Genomic DNA, 16,014 nt, shown 5'->3' on the forward strand with positions numbered 1-16,014 from the left:
TTGGTACATCACGGGTGATAAATGTCGTGGTCAAGTTTCATCAGAATTTTGTGTGTAGTTTCTAAGAAGAAAGCAAATAATTATTTGCGGGGGGGGGGGGCTGTGGACCCCCTAAGACCCCGATGTTTTTTTTTTATGCCAAGAACAATATTTGATACATCACAGGTGATGAAGGTTATAGTCAAGTCTCATTGGAATTATGTGTGTAGTTTATGAGAAGAAAGTAACTGCCTATTTTGGGGGGAAACCTCCCCTGCAGACCGCCATCGACCTCAAAATTTTTATAGCGGGAACAAACTTTGGTACATCACGGATGATGAAGGTTGTGGTCAAGTTTCATGGAAATTATTTGTGTAGTTTTAGAGAAGAAATAAAATACATATTTTTGCAGGCAATCCTCCTGACACCGAATTAGAGCTCGAATTTTCTAATGTCATAAACAAACTTTGGAACCTCATGGGTGATGAAAGGTGAAGTGAAGTTTGATCGGAATTGTGAGTGTTGTTTCATTGAAGAAAACAAATACCACTTTGGGGGAACAACTCCTCCCGTAAACTCTCTCCAAGGACCCCTTCAGACCCCATATATTTTTTTATGCCATGAACAAACTTTGGTACATCACGGATGATGACGGTCATGGTAAAGTTTCATTGAAATCATATATATATATATATATATATATATATATATATATATATATATATATATATATATATATATACATATATATATCTACATACATATATATATATATCTACATATACATATATATATATATATATATATATATACATATATATATATCTATATACATATATATATATATATATCTACATACATATATATATCTACATATATATATATATATATATATATATATATATATATATATATATATATATACACACATATATACACATATATATATGTATATATATATATATATATATATATATATATATATATATATATATATATATATATACACACATATATACACATATATATATGTATATATATATATATATATATATATATATACACATATATATACATATATATATATATAAGTAGGGTAAGAATACTGGTTCTGGCTCACTTTTCCCCATGTAAATGAATGGGGGATTTTCAGCCATGAAATTTTTCTTTTTTTTCCCTAAAAAAATAAATCCCCTTTTTAGCCCAAGGTATATTTATTTGTCTCCCCTTTTAACCTGGAGCCTGGTGTTGGCTTAGTGGTTAGGGTGGCGGCTTGGGATCCCAGGGTCCTGAGTTCAAATCCCGTTGGCTGCTGAATTAACACCAGGGGGTTGACTCAGCCTGCCATCCTTCCGAGGTCGGCGAAATGAGTGCCAGTGTACTGGTCCCGGTGTATGCCCCGGTTAGAATAGGTGTACCATATCCCTGTGTGTCGTAAGAGGCGACCAGGGTTGGTGTCAGGAAGGGCATCCGGCCATAAAACATTGCCTCAAGAAAAAGCCAAACCCCTGCACAGCAGGGAAAAATGGCTGTAAAAACGGTCATTTTTTATTTGCGCTTTTAACCTAGGGGCTCTCTATTCAAATAACCCATACAACAAGATAAAGATTTGTTAAAGGTGATTCGAAAGAAATATCTGAAACGTCTAAGCCTCGGGGCACTCTTTATCAAATAACCAATGCATATTGTTTAGCTCACTCATTGAACCTATAAACATTTGTTCATTCTCAAATTCCTTCAATAGTTTAATTTTCTTTGCACAATAATCCCCATCTAAAATATTGAAAAACAAAACATTTGAATCTTTATATTTTTTAAGATACCCCTTTTGTGCCATTACGAAATGATAAACTTTTCTTAATGATCTCATCTGGCCACCGCCCGAGTTGCAAATCATTTTTGTACATAAACCATGCCAGAAAAAAGTTTTGTTTCAAATGTTTTCAGTTCATGCCGTGAAAATGAGGAAGTGTTTTTTTTGACACGGCCGTGCTGTGTGAATGAGGAAGTGGTTTTGGACTGTCATGCTGTGAAAAAATAGGAACTATTCTGTGAGACAAGGTCTCGTGTTTATATTTTATCTCAGAACACGAACTGAAAACATTTGAATCAAAACTTTTATGGCGTGGTTTATGTCCAAAAACGATTTGCAACTCGGGCGGTGGCCAGATGAGATCATTAAGAGAAGCTTGTCATTTCCTGTGCCCACACCCAATGATTAAGCAATCTCCTCATCGTTGCTTTATAAGCGGTTCGCCAGACAAAGTTTCTGCCAGACGGGATTTTCATTTTTACAACTGAGGCATGGACGATATTTCTTCCGATGAAGCCAACAGCCCACTACAGAGTTGGTAAGTTTGTGTATGCTTTTCTCTTTGAACGATGAAGCAAATGATTATTAATTAAATCATGATAATTCTGATATATATATATATATATATATATATATATATATATATATATATATTTTTTCCCTGACAGGGCATTGGAAGAAATTGAGTTCACATATCACGACGTGGTTCATGAAATTAATACTCTTATTGAAGAGATCAATGATTTTAGAAGAGAATTGAAAGACATTTTCAATGAGTGGCATGAAGTCTTATCACGTCCTCTCATCTCGAAGGAATTAAACCAATGGTGAGACACGTGTGTGTGCCTCTCTCTCTGTCTGTCTTTCTACCTACCTCTCTCTGCTCTTATTGAAGAGGCCAATGATTTATAATGACTGGTCTCTGATCTCGAATGAATTAAACCAATGTTGAGGCACGTGTGTGTGTCTATGTGTGTGTGTATGTGTGTGTGTGTGTGCGTGTGTGTGTGTGTGTGTGTTGCTTTCCCTGTCTGTCTCTTCATCTATACCCTTGACTTATTTTTTTTTTTTCAGCACTATCGCACAACATCAGCTGTTGAAGCAATCTTGTACAACACATGATTTTCTGGAGGTAAATATTTCTGAATTATTATTAATATCACTCGTACAACACATGATTTTCTGGAGGTAAATATTTCTGAATTATTATTAATATCACTCTCTCTTTAGAATGTCGCCTTATGTTGGTTGCATCATTAGTTTGGACGTGGTTTTGTCAGTACACTGGAATTCATTTTATTGACCTTGAAAGGATGACAGGCTCCTGGTGTGTTAATTCAGTGGTCAACGAGGCTTATTCATATTACCATGTAATTATCTTTATAGAACCTAATTATTATCCACTTTTTGTTTCAAAACAGAATATGGTGTCTGAGTTTCGAAATCACAAGGCATCTGAAGAAGATTGCTGGGAAAAGATTGTACATTCTCGCAAATGAATATTTAATATTTTCAATATTAATAAATTATATTTGTTTTGTTTACAATTACTTGATTCTGAATTACAAGAAAAGAATAAAAGAGATGTAAAGGGGGGGGTTGGGGGGAGGGGGGTAAGTGCGCTCCCCCAATGACCCATCACCCCTCATCCCATCCCTCCCCTCCCCATGTGTGTGTGTGGGGAAGGGTGGGGGTGGGATGAGGGAGGTGGTGGGTCAAAGGTGGGGGCGCACAGGGGGATGAGGGGGTGGGGCTTGTGTGGGCGGGGCTTGTGTGGGCGGGGCTTCGGTGGGGGCTTGTGTGGGTGGGGTGTGTGTGGGAGGGGCTTGTGTGGGCGGGTGTGTGTGTGTGGGTGGGGCTTGTGTGGGTGGGGCTTGTGTGGGCGGGGGTTTATGTGGGTGGAGCTTGTGTGGGAGGGCTCTATGTGTGTGGAGTTTTTGTGTGGAGCTTGTGTAGGCAGGGCTTATGTGGGAGGGGTTTATGTGGGCAGGGTTTATATGGGCAGGGGGTTATGTGGGTGGAGCTTGTGTGGGAGGGGTGAATGTGGATGAGGCTTATGTGGATAAATGGATGGGTGGAGAGATGGGGGATGGGTGGATGAGTGGAGCTTGTGTGGATGGGTGGATAATTTTTTAATTAAATAAACATGTTGTGTGTGTGGGGAACTAATTAACTAATCACTAATTATGTGAATATGATGAATATGCGTGGAGCTTGTGTGGGGTTTGTGTGTGTGGAGCTTGTGTGGAGTTTTTGTGTGGAGGTTGTGTGGAGCTTGTGTGGGGTTTGTGTGGGGTTTGTGTGGGCAGGGCTTCGGTGGGAGGGGCGTGTGTGGGCGGAGTCAAAAAGGGGCGGAGTCAAAAATTTCAATTTATTGGAGCTTGTGGGGGGTGTGTGGTGGGGTTTGTGTGGGGTTTGTGTGGGGTTTGTGTGGGCAGGGCTTCGGTGGGAGGGGCGTGTGTGGGCGGAGTCAAAAGGGGCGGAGTCAAAAATTTCAATTTATTGGAGCTTGTGGGGGGGTGTGTGGTGGGGTTTGTGTGGGGTTTGTGTGGGCGGGGCTTGTGTGGGCGGGGGCTTGTGTGGGTGGAGCCAAAAAGGGGCGGAGTCAAAAAATTTCAATTTATCTTTGTATTTTGTAATTCCTGTGAATAAAATGAACCTAAAATCTCTTCCCCTTCCAAATCATATATCTTATAAGTCCAAGGAACCGTATCTATTACATCAACAATTTTAAAAAGCTCGTTGGTCCATCTTTTCGTATAACCTTTTTCAAAATGAGATTTCCACCGATATATTCTTACGATATCACCAACTTTGAACTTAGGTTTTCTGACATTAATCTCTTTTTCATATTTTAATTTTGTAAATGTTTCTGATGGTTTCATATTTGTTGCCGTGTGAATCGTGTCATTATACTTATCCACAATATCCTGAATAAAAGATGACCATTGTTGTGAACCGAGTTGTGTGAATTTTTTATATAGTCTCTCTTTTAAGGTACGATTAAAACGTTCAACAACAACTGCCTTCCCTTCATTAAAGGTACTGTATAATGTAATACTGTTATTTTTTAGAAAATTCATAAATGTCTTGTTATAAAACTCCCTACCCTCATCAGTCCACAATTTTTAGGTTTTCTCTTACTTTTATTAAATATCTTTTGGAAGGCTAACATAAGAGTATTACCTGTTTTGTTTTTTAATGGTACAACCCACGCATATCTACTCCTCAAATCAATAACGGTTAAAGCATACTTGTACCCCTTATCATTATTGAGTTCAATCAAATCAGCAGACCAGATATAATCTACTTCCTTGGAATAAACTTTCCTTCTCTGAAACTTTGTGAATATTGGTTTATGTAATTCATCAGCTAATTGCTCTTCAGTCTTAATAACATCATTAGAGCCTATAAGTTTTTTGAATTTCCAAGACCAAGTTTCAATTTAGCACTGATCATCTTCTTCACAATGAACCGATCAACTTTTTCTCTCAAGGTTGGATTTTGTATCAGAGACAAATTATACAACATTTCTCTATCGGCTTCATGCTTTTCTTGCAACGTTGTGGTATTCCCATAATCAATATCGTGTCTCATGCACACTTCATCAACTCTATTGATAGGCTTACTCCAGGATTTAGGATTGTCTGCCTCATCTAATCTTTTATCCAAGTTTGTGCCTGGGCCACAGAAAGAATACCCTGGAAGATGTAATTCCCTTGGTATTCCAGTAGTTGTAAATTTACTTCCTGATAAAAACTTTTGGATATCTCCTCCTAGTTTGTGTTGGGAGATAAATTGATTTTTTTTGAACCACACACCGAACATATACCTTTTTGTATAACCCTGTTATTTTTACTTTTAATATATGAAATATTTTTAGTATTAGTTTTCTTTTTACATTTGAGACAATAACTCATTTATTTATGAGAAAAATTCCTGCAGAGTGCAAAAACCTTTTTAGTTTCCAACATGCACATTTGAATCTTGATTTTTAAAACATAAAGAATCCTTAGAAATGCCTTCACTCTCTCCCCCATTTATTTAAGAAAAAAAATGAAAAACTTGAATTAAAATCCATATCTTGTCGATGTCAATAGTCTTGTCGAAAGTATTGCAAATAGACTTACCAATTCTTTGTTTTCCTCCTGGGTTGAGTTATTTTCTGTAATACCCTTAATCTTTTTTAATCTCACTGGTTTCCATATTTTGATATTTATTTTGTCTCGCTCTTTCCTCCCTCTCCTCCTTCTCTCTCTTCTCTTTTTCCTCCTTCTCTTTCTTCTCCCTCTCCTCCCTCTCCTTCTCTTTCTTCTCCCTCTCCTCCCTCTCTCTCTTCTCTCTCTCCTCCCTCTCTCTCTTCTCTCTTTCCTCCCTCTCCTCCTTCTCTCTCTTCTCTTTTTCCTCCTTCTCTTTCTTCTCCCTCTTCTCCTTTTCCTCCTCTTCCCTCTCTTCTTCAACTCCTTCCTCATCCCTTACTATCCTTGAATCGCTTACACCCCATAGAATATTATACATATATTCATCAGGATTTCTTGTTATTCCTGTATCCAAAATAATTTTTTTACAACAGGAAACCAATAAAATTTCTTTTGAATTTCTAAAAGAGCCTTACCTTTTCTTAACTTTATAATTTTTTCATTATTTAACATTCTAATTAAATCTAAAGTTGTCGGTTTATCAACATCAGCATAATGCCAATCTTTTATTGAAAATACCTCATTCTTATGTTGTAGAACATATTTATTAAAATACCGAATACCCTTTTCTTGAAGGTATGCTTGGACACAGAAATGATAATTTTCTTGAAGCCTTCTTGCTGTCATTTATGTATTAGAAATATATGTTAGAATAATATTATGGCACGAAACACCTCCCCATCTTCCCATAGTTAAATCATTTTGTATTTCCTTACTTATTATATATAATCCTGTTTTTTCTATTTTCATGAGATAAACAAGGGCAAAACCATTATTATATTTACCCTTATTAAATTCTTTTATTTGTTGTTTACTAATCGTGGCCCCACAAAACTCATTCTCGATACCAAGTGGATAATATTCTTCCTTACGAGACTGATTTAATTGTTCCAGGTCTTCGAGGTTAATTTTAAATGACCAATTATACCCTAAATCATTCATATCATACCCCCATTGTTCTATTCTCATACAAACGATACGCCCTTCTTTATAAAAAAATATTTTAATTCGAACTGTGAATTCTGTATGACCTGGAGATAATATCAACACTTCTGTATCTTTGGAATACACAGCCGTTTTATTTAAGGATATATATTGTGATAAATCGCTTAATCTCACCAAGTCATTCGCGTCAGTCGGGCTTGGATAATTTTTTAATTTATAAGCATTTTTCATGTTAATATTTTTGGTTATATTATATTTATGTCGTTCAGCCTGTGCCTTTGTGTAATAATTTGATAAATCAATATCCAGTTCTTGAGATAAACCAAAGATAGAACCATCTTTACCAACATAAGTCATTTATATTAGATTAAGAATAATATCATAAAATTTTTTATTTTTGTTGAGTTGAAATAACACATATAGGCATAATTGGCCACAACACTTGGAATTTAATTCTTGGACTTGAAATGTTTGATAAACACCATTCTGTAAGAATTTTATGACTTCAACAGGTGGTGGAAGACCAAAACTATCAAAATAATATTTGTCTTGACTATTAAAAATACAAACCCAATGAGAACCGTTCCCATTATTATCTTCTAAGTTCATAATAATATTCTTTGTATGTTTCGGCACATTTGTTAATTCATCTCTCATACAAATAACCACATTATGAATTTTTAATTTCTTACAATATTTGACAAGTTGTAAATTTGATGTTGTATTCTTTCCAAATTTTTTCAACCACTCATCAATGCTCATTTATTTATTAGAAAGATATAATCCATTACCTCTTTTCGTTAATTTTACACCTGCATGTGCTATAGAAGAAAGCATATCTCCAACTAACAATCTCGCTTTATCAGGCAGACCTTCAAGTTTTTCAGCAAAATCTACAATTACACCACTTCCACTAATTTGTTTCTCCAACTCTTTGTTATGTCTTTCCAATTCTTTTTGAGCCTGGAGTTGAGCCTTCCTTTCGTTGGCAGTTTTCACCGCTGTTGAAATACCACCCGTCAATGCTCCAACCGCACTTAAACCAGCAAATAAAGGAATTAGAAATGGGAGAAATCCTCCACTCGTCTCTCTTATTGAATATTTTTTCAACATTGGTTTTGTCATTTTAATTTTAAGTGAGCCAGTGTCATTCAAGATTTTAACCTGTTCTCTTGTGAGAAAAACATCAATTCTTACTGCTCCTTTTCTCTGAATTGTATTAACGTTAATCGTACAAGGCTTTTGATTTTGAACACAAGATGATAGTTTATGAAGATTGATTTGATTAACATATACCCCAGTTGGTACTTTGCCACTCATTTATTTAACAAAAAATTATGTGAGACTAATCATCACACCATTATCTGTATTAATCTGCAATTCTGTTTCTTCCAAAAGCAAACAATATGTATCAACTTCTTCACTCTCTCCTCTTTCAATGTATAGGGAAGTATCCACTCGATTAGACTTTATAGTTTCCTTTTGAGCGCTCAGGTCAAACGCATAGATTGTATACAAACTTTTAAATGCTGTCATATCCAAAATAGGTTCTTTATTTCCATTACTTTCACACACCTTTTGGTAAGACTTGTATGCTTCAGCAAAATCATTTTTTCCCAATTAATTTCCAATCTATCTCGTGGGTAAAATGTTCCATCTAGAGAAACGCGAAGTTGTTTCACCTTAGCATTATCACTCAATGCATTATTCTTATCAGTCGCAGTATCACCATCTGGCTTTTTAAAAATGATCCACAGATATCGTGGCTTTCCTTCCAGAACACCCAAATTCCACGTGTAAGTAGTTTGATTGAGTTTAACGTGTTGACATCTTCTTTTGAGGTATGATACACTGAGTGGTTTCTTTGAGTTAAGTCTTCGATTCAACATCTCTTCTGTTTTAAGATTAGGAGTATATTCACTGATATACCAACTCATTTCCTCAATTACAAATTTATTCTGATCACCAAAAGCACTACCAACACCAAAAAGCAATCGATTTTCATTATCATTCCTTTGTAGTTGAAATCTAATTTTAAGGCCATACAGAACTTTATCATGATCACAAAATCCAAATATACCTTTAAGAGGAACTGCCACAGTAAAACTATTTTCTGCTTTTGTATCATCATTATACATTCCTTTCCTTTGAGTATACCCAGGGTCTGTGTTTGTTCCCGTTGACATATCAGGAATAAAACCTTCGACAGACCCCTTTCCCATTCTATCACTGAATGTATAGAGTGTAAATTTTATCATTTCAGATACAGCAGAGACATAATCAACCGCTTCAACTTCTTGTGTTCCAATATACAAACGCACACTATCAAACATTTTCCAGAAGAAATCATTTACAAGTGTAGCGTTTGTGTTATTCCCAGCCTTAGTGAATTTAAATTTACACAACAAGAAACTTTCGGAGAGATTCAAATAGGTTTGTTGATTATTTATTTCAAAACTTTTTGTACCATTCGTATTCCAGTCTGTTCCAGTTATTGCATTTACCTTGAAGTAATCTTCTTTTTTAGTGGAGTTTGAGATAATAATAGTATCATCCAAATCATAGATACTATCAATTGCTTCCATACTTGTATTTATTTAGGAAAAAAAGATGTTAAAACTTTTGAAACCCTGATCCAAGTATTTGAATTATTTTCTGTCGTTCTTGGGGGACAACTGAGTTTTGCCTTTCTTAATTTCTTTTATTGCTTGTAATTTATGAGATTCCTTCTGGGCATCTTTTATACTCTTTACAGCACCTGCAACATTTCCCACAGCAGAAGCAGTTGAACCAATTAGATCTTTATGTTTAAGAATAGTTGAACCAATACCCATGAGAGTATCAATTATCCCATCTCCTCTAAATTGATGCCCAACACCCCTTTGTCTCTTAGGTTTATAGTATCCTCTACCAAGATACATACCTTCACCCTTGTAGTATGGGGAAAGGAACATCCCATCCCCTGTAATTATTTTATATTTTCCCAACTCGTGTTTCCTCAAAATAACCATCGTATTTATTTATTGGAAAACTTCACGTAGGTGAATTCTGATGGATATAACTTCTCCATTAAAAGAAATCACACGATTATCTTGGTCGGTTATCCTAAAATTTACTCTGTGTATGGTTTTTCCTGACACAGGTAGATAAACCAAATTTTTGGGTTCCATATTGAATTTATAACCAATTGGGGTTGAGTATGCGCTGAATGAAAATATTGTATTTGTTTTTTTCCCATCATTATAAGCACCATCAATCAAATCACAGTGAATTAACACCGAATTTATTCCTGAGGATATTTGAATGACATTATCACTGTAAAACGTCCCATTAGTTTCAATCTTTTTTGAGGAGAAACCCAATAACTCTCTAAATGAATTATCAATTGTGAAATCAACCTTGTAGTTATTTTTAACTTTAATCGTTGATTTTGAAGTATGTTTTTGAATGTTTATAACAATATTTTTTGGTTCATCACCCTGTTCTTTCATAAGACGAGCAATTTCGGAAGATATTTGAGAAATCTCATATGCTCCGGGTGAGACTGTTATCGTTTTGTATCCACTTCCTGGATTATAACTAAACTTGTCATTTTTCTCGGTTATATTAAATAAGGTATTATAAGTTTCCATGGACAATAAAGATGCCTCATATTCTTTTGTTGTGTCAAGTTGTAGTGGGTATGGGAATGAAGATGTGTGGTCGCTTGTTGTGAAATTGAAACTAAGGATTGTGCTTCTCATCTTATTTAATATGAGATAAAATGTCTTTATATTGATATTTATTAATTATTTTCATGTTCATCAACTGGTCTAAAATGGCTGATGCTTCATTAAAACAATTGTTATTTCCAGCCTTCTTACTGCCTAACAACAATAACAGTCTATTAAGTAATTGCGATGGGTCATTTGGAAGAAAACTAACACCTGAACCAAGGATACTTAAAGCCTGAATAATGTGTTTCTCCTTCTCATTCTTCCTACTTTTACCAGAAAGAATAACCTTATAATTTAGAGTGTTCAGCAGATCAATATATACTCTATCATCATTATTTTCCATATCCAATGGTTTATCAATATACTTTGATTCATCCCTCACAGTTGAACCTTGTCTTCCATCTTTTGTGAGAAGAAACATTAATCTCGGAGTTAGTTTAACAGGGGGTTGAGCAGAACCCAAGAACCTTAATTCATCATTAAATATCAATACCTTTTCTTGAACAAGATGAAATATTGCTGATTGTTCTGTTGGAATGAGTCCTGCTTTGGTTTTTGAATCCGCTGAATATTCATTGTTTTGAAGAGCATTCACAATATAATCAGGGGGTCGATTAATCTGTTCCAGTTGTTGAAATAAACCTTCATCATCATATTCTAATTCTCCTAAATGCACTAATTCTTCCTCCGTCATTTGACTGAAATCTTTTAACATTTGAAGTTTTTTAGGAGTATATTCTACAGTGGGAACTGTGGAAACATCTTTCATTTTTCCTTGGGAAGTTTTTAAAAGTGGTTTAAAAAATTTCTCTTGTTTTCTTTCAAATGCTTCTTCGCCCGTTAGTTTCTGTCTGCGTTTCTTCTTTATGTCTTCCTGCTGTTTTACAACTTTTGAAACCAACTCTTGATGTTCCCTAAATCTTCTTGCTCTTTCTTTCGCATCCATTTATTTATTGAAAAATATCATTTAATATCTCATCTTGTTTCACAACAATATATTTATATTTTTCAGTCGTGTGTTTCATGTAATCCCCAAATTCCTTTTACTACATAATGTAGAACAATTGTCTCTCCAAAAATTGTTTATATCTATTGAATTTAACTTGAATAAAATAAAAGTATTAGCATTGTTTCTGATGGAACGACGAGGAAGCTGAAAGTACGATTGACTAAGATAAATACAATTACAAGAAGAATGTCTCCCTCTTGTGTAGTAGCTGTCCATTACCGTTTGGTTTCTCTCATTAACACAATCATCAAAGATAACGAGGTTCTTTTTGGATTTATCCAAATCTTGGGGAGACGGTATATCATCCGTATTATCACTCAGAATACAAGTTATCGGTTTTGATTTCTTTTTACATCTCTGTGTATCACAAAATAGTTGTATTATATCTTCAATGTTAAAATCATTTAGGTTTTTTTGAAGTTTAAATAAACCGATTATATCTTCTTTTTGAAGACCAGCATTAAAACCTTGTGAGAGTAGTTGATACTCTGGTTGAAAACTCGACTTTGTGAAAATTATTAAATTATCATAATCTAAAAAGTTGGGAGTGAGGAGCATCTTTAAAAGTAAGCAGGTTTTTCCACATCCACTTGAACCAACTATGAGGCATCTTAATGAATTTGGGAGATTTTTATGGTTGTCAAATTTTATCTTATTTTCCCAAATAGGTAAAAAATCATTCATTTATATATTTGGAAAACAGGTTATTTAATTTATTCTTGGCTTTTTTCGAAATTCTATATTTTATCCTAAGTTCAGGTTTAATTTCAAGATAATCCATTATTTTATTTATGCAATATCTTGTGTTGATATTTCCCTGAAAATCACATCCATGAATAAGATATAACAACAATCCTTTGAACATTTCTCTAATACGTTCAGTTTCTTCCCTTGTAAGGAAAGGTGTGTTCTCACCCTCGTTCTTTACATTCATTTCTCGAATCAATCTTGTAAAGTAATTCATTTTTGGTGTAAATCTAAAAGAATTATTTTCCTTTTTATATTTTTGATTATCATTAATTAGAAGATAATCACAGAATATACATTGTTTATAGGCTTTTGACTCTGTGTTTAATCCCCGTCTTTCACACGCAGGACAATTCTCAAATTTGTCATATGGAGAATCATGGAATTCAAGAGGCTCAAAATCGAGTAAACTATTCATATTTATAAAGTAAAACTTTACTTAAACTGAAATTCATCTTCGATATCATCTTCGATACTTTCAGAATCATCTATACTTTCATAACTATCATTTGAACACAAACTCTCGGTGTCATAACTATCGTTTGAATGCAAACTCTCGGTATCATAATCACTCTCATAATCTTCAAAATCTTCAGTTGAATATTGGCTCATTTAATTAGTAGAAAAAACATTACCATCGATATCGATATACATTTTTTCATTAACAGATTCAACTGCTACATTTTTATATTAAAGGTAATTTTAAAATGATCCTTAACTACAATTGAACGAAATGTCATTTCACCTGATATATTAACATCCTTTATTTCATCAGGATTTATATCTTTAGGGTTGTTGAAAAAAATACAAATTTCTCCTTGCATATTACAGATGGTCTTATCTTTTCTTTCTAAAGCTTCATCCATAAGGTTTTTATTTTTTGATACCTTTTCTTGTTTCATTGCTTTTTCTAGTTTTGAATATATTGCCAGAAGGAGAGGAGAAACTTTTGTTAGAGATACCTTAATTGATGTTCTTCCAGGTATACTAAAAGCCCTTCCACTGAAGTAAATTGAAGAACTCATCATATCCACCATAATTGTTTTTATCCAATAGTTGTTATATTTATCTTTGTTCAATTTTACATCCTTGACATATTTCTCAGCATCTTTAACAAATGAAGAGATTGATTGAAACTTGTCTTTTGTGTCTTGAAACATTGTATTTATTAAGTGAAAAAGTTGGAGGATAAAATGGTTTTAAGCACAGATTCACCTGTAAAATAAACGAAATTTTCATCAAGAAAATTTTAGTTTAAGCACAGATTCACCTGTAAAATAAACGAAATTTTCATCAAGAAAATTTTAGTTTAAGCACAGATTCACCTGTAAAATAAACGAAATTTTCACCAAGAAAATTTTAGTTTAAGCACAGATTCACCTGTAAAATAAACGAAATTTTCATCAAGAAAATTTTAGTTTAAGCACAGATTCACCTGTAAAATAAACGAAATTTTCATCAAGAAATTTTTAGTTTAAGCAAAGTTTTATTATATAAATATGGTGAATACAACATACTGCGATGTTTGTAATCACGAATATAAACATTATAGAAAACACCTCCGAACCAACAAACACACATTTAATCTATTTCACAAAATATCCCCTCTTGAGTTGGAAAGAAAACATTGTGATACCTGCTCAAAGGATGTTTTGAAGAGTAGTTATAATAGGCATCTTCAATCACAAAAACACAAGAAAAATGAGTTTAAAGTAAAGGGAGACTATTATATTGAAAACACTGATGGGGCATTTAAAGGGCATATAAAAATAAGGATTTTTCAATTTGGAGAACCCGGTCCATCATCAATAGTTGAATCAATTGAAATAGTGAAACCTGATGTTGAAAAATTTATTAAAAAAACATTAAAAGAAATGAAAACTTTAAAGTTTTATATGGGAGTGAAAATGAATATGAAAAGACAAGATGAAGAACAAACTCCTTATATGAGGACAGATCTTCATTTTATAACATCATTTCAAGATTTTTTGAATAGTGGGGTTTATGAAGAACTATCAAGACAAGAGGAGGATGTTGATAATACAGTGGTAGGAAGTGGATTCAATATTAAAAAATCATCTTTTTAGATGTACACATTCTAAAATCAAACCCTCTTAAAGCTTCTTCTTATATTGAATTACCAAAAGAAATAAAACGAAAGAAGGCAGTTGTTAATATTAAGAATAATGATAATAAATGTTTTCTCTGGTCTGTTCTTGCTCACTTACATCCACCAAAATGTAATTCAGAAAGAGTAAAACAATATATGAAATATGAGAATACCTTGGACATTAAAGATTTTAATTTCCCAATGCCACTAACAGATATTCCTAAATTTGAGAAAAAGAATAATCTTTCTATTAATGTATATGGATTAACGGATACAAACAAAGTTCAAATATTAAAAATTTCAAACAACTATAAAAATGAAGAAACACACATTGATCTTTTATATTTTAGTGTTGGAAATAATTCACATTACACATACATCAATAATTTATCAAGATTAATCTCTTCTCAGGTATTCAGAACAGCAAACAAAATATATCCTTGTAAGCGATGTCTTAATTCATTTCATACAAAAGAACGATTAGAACAACATTCAAAATATTGTAGTAATCATAAATCAGCTGTAATTACAATGCCTAAACCTGGTGAAAAGATTTCTTTTGAAGATTATAATAAATCTATCATGCACCCATTTGTGATATACGCTGATTTTGAATGTATCCTTACAAAGATAAATACTGCTTCTCCTAATCCAAAAGAACCATATACAAATAAATATCAAAAACATATTCCTTGTGGTTTCTGTTATTATATCAAATCATCTGTTGGAGAAAAGTATAATAAACTTGAACAGTATAGTGGAAAAAATGCTTCACAAGAGTTTGTAAAACGATTAGAAAAGGATTGTATAAGACTAAGTAAATTAATGAAAGAAACAAATGAACCGATGAAATAAACCATAGAAGAAAAATTAGAATTTAGAAAGAACAATATCTGTCATATTTGTGAGGAGGAAATTGAGGAGTCTAAAGTTAGGGATCATTGTCATCTTACTGGTAAATATAGAGGTCCCGCTCATTCCTGTTGTAATCTTAATTATAAATTACCTTCTTTTATTCCAGTCTTTCTTCACAACAGCGCCAACTATGACACACATCTATTTATAAATGAACTTTCAAAAACACCAGGGAATATTTCTGCCATAACAAACACAAGTCAAAAGTATATTTCATTTACAAAAATGATATTCACAAAACCTATAACTCGTATAAGGTTTCTTGATTCTTACAAGTTTATGGGAACACCACTAGCCAACCTCGCATCAAATCTAAGCACCACGGGCTCTTTTCCAAATCTTAATTCATTCTTTCCAAAAGAGGAAATTCTAACTAAAGAGGAAATTCAGATTAAAGAGAGAATTCAAAGTAAAGAGGAAATTCTAATTAATGAGGAAATGAATGAAGAAATTCTTACTGAAGATGAAATTCTAATTATACAGAAAATTCGAACAAAGAATGAAATTCTAACTAAAGAGGAAATTCTGATTATAGATGAAATTCTGATTAAAGAGGGAATTCTAACTAGAGAGGAAATTGA

At 33.5% G+C, this 16,014-nt stretch overlaps 1 long non-coding RNA gene across 1 annotated transcript; it reads left to right on the forward strand.

The window, feature by feature from the left end:
- The first annotated feature begins 1,904 nt into the window (after window positions 1-1,904).
- On the forward strand, window positions 1,905-3,285 carry LOC147017259 (uncharacterized). Its single transcript, XR_015049733.1, has 3 exons — window positions 1,905-2,619; window positions 2,867-2,924; window positions 3,214-3,285. It is a non-coding gene; the product is annotated as an uncharacterized LOC147017259 (long non-coding RNA).
- Window positions 3,286-16,014: the final 12,729 nt, after the last annotated feature.

This window comes from Eptatretus burgeri, chromosome 11 (genome assembly GCF_056783735.1).
Source record: "Eptatretus burgeri isolate ZD-2024b chromosome 11, Ebu_testis_v1, whole genome shotgun sequence".
Classification (NCBI taxonomy): domain Eukaryota; kingdom Metazoa; phylum Chordata; class Myxini; order Myxiniformes; family Myxinidae; genus Eptatretus; species Eptatretus burgeri.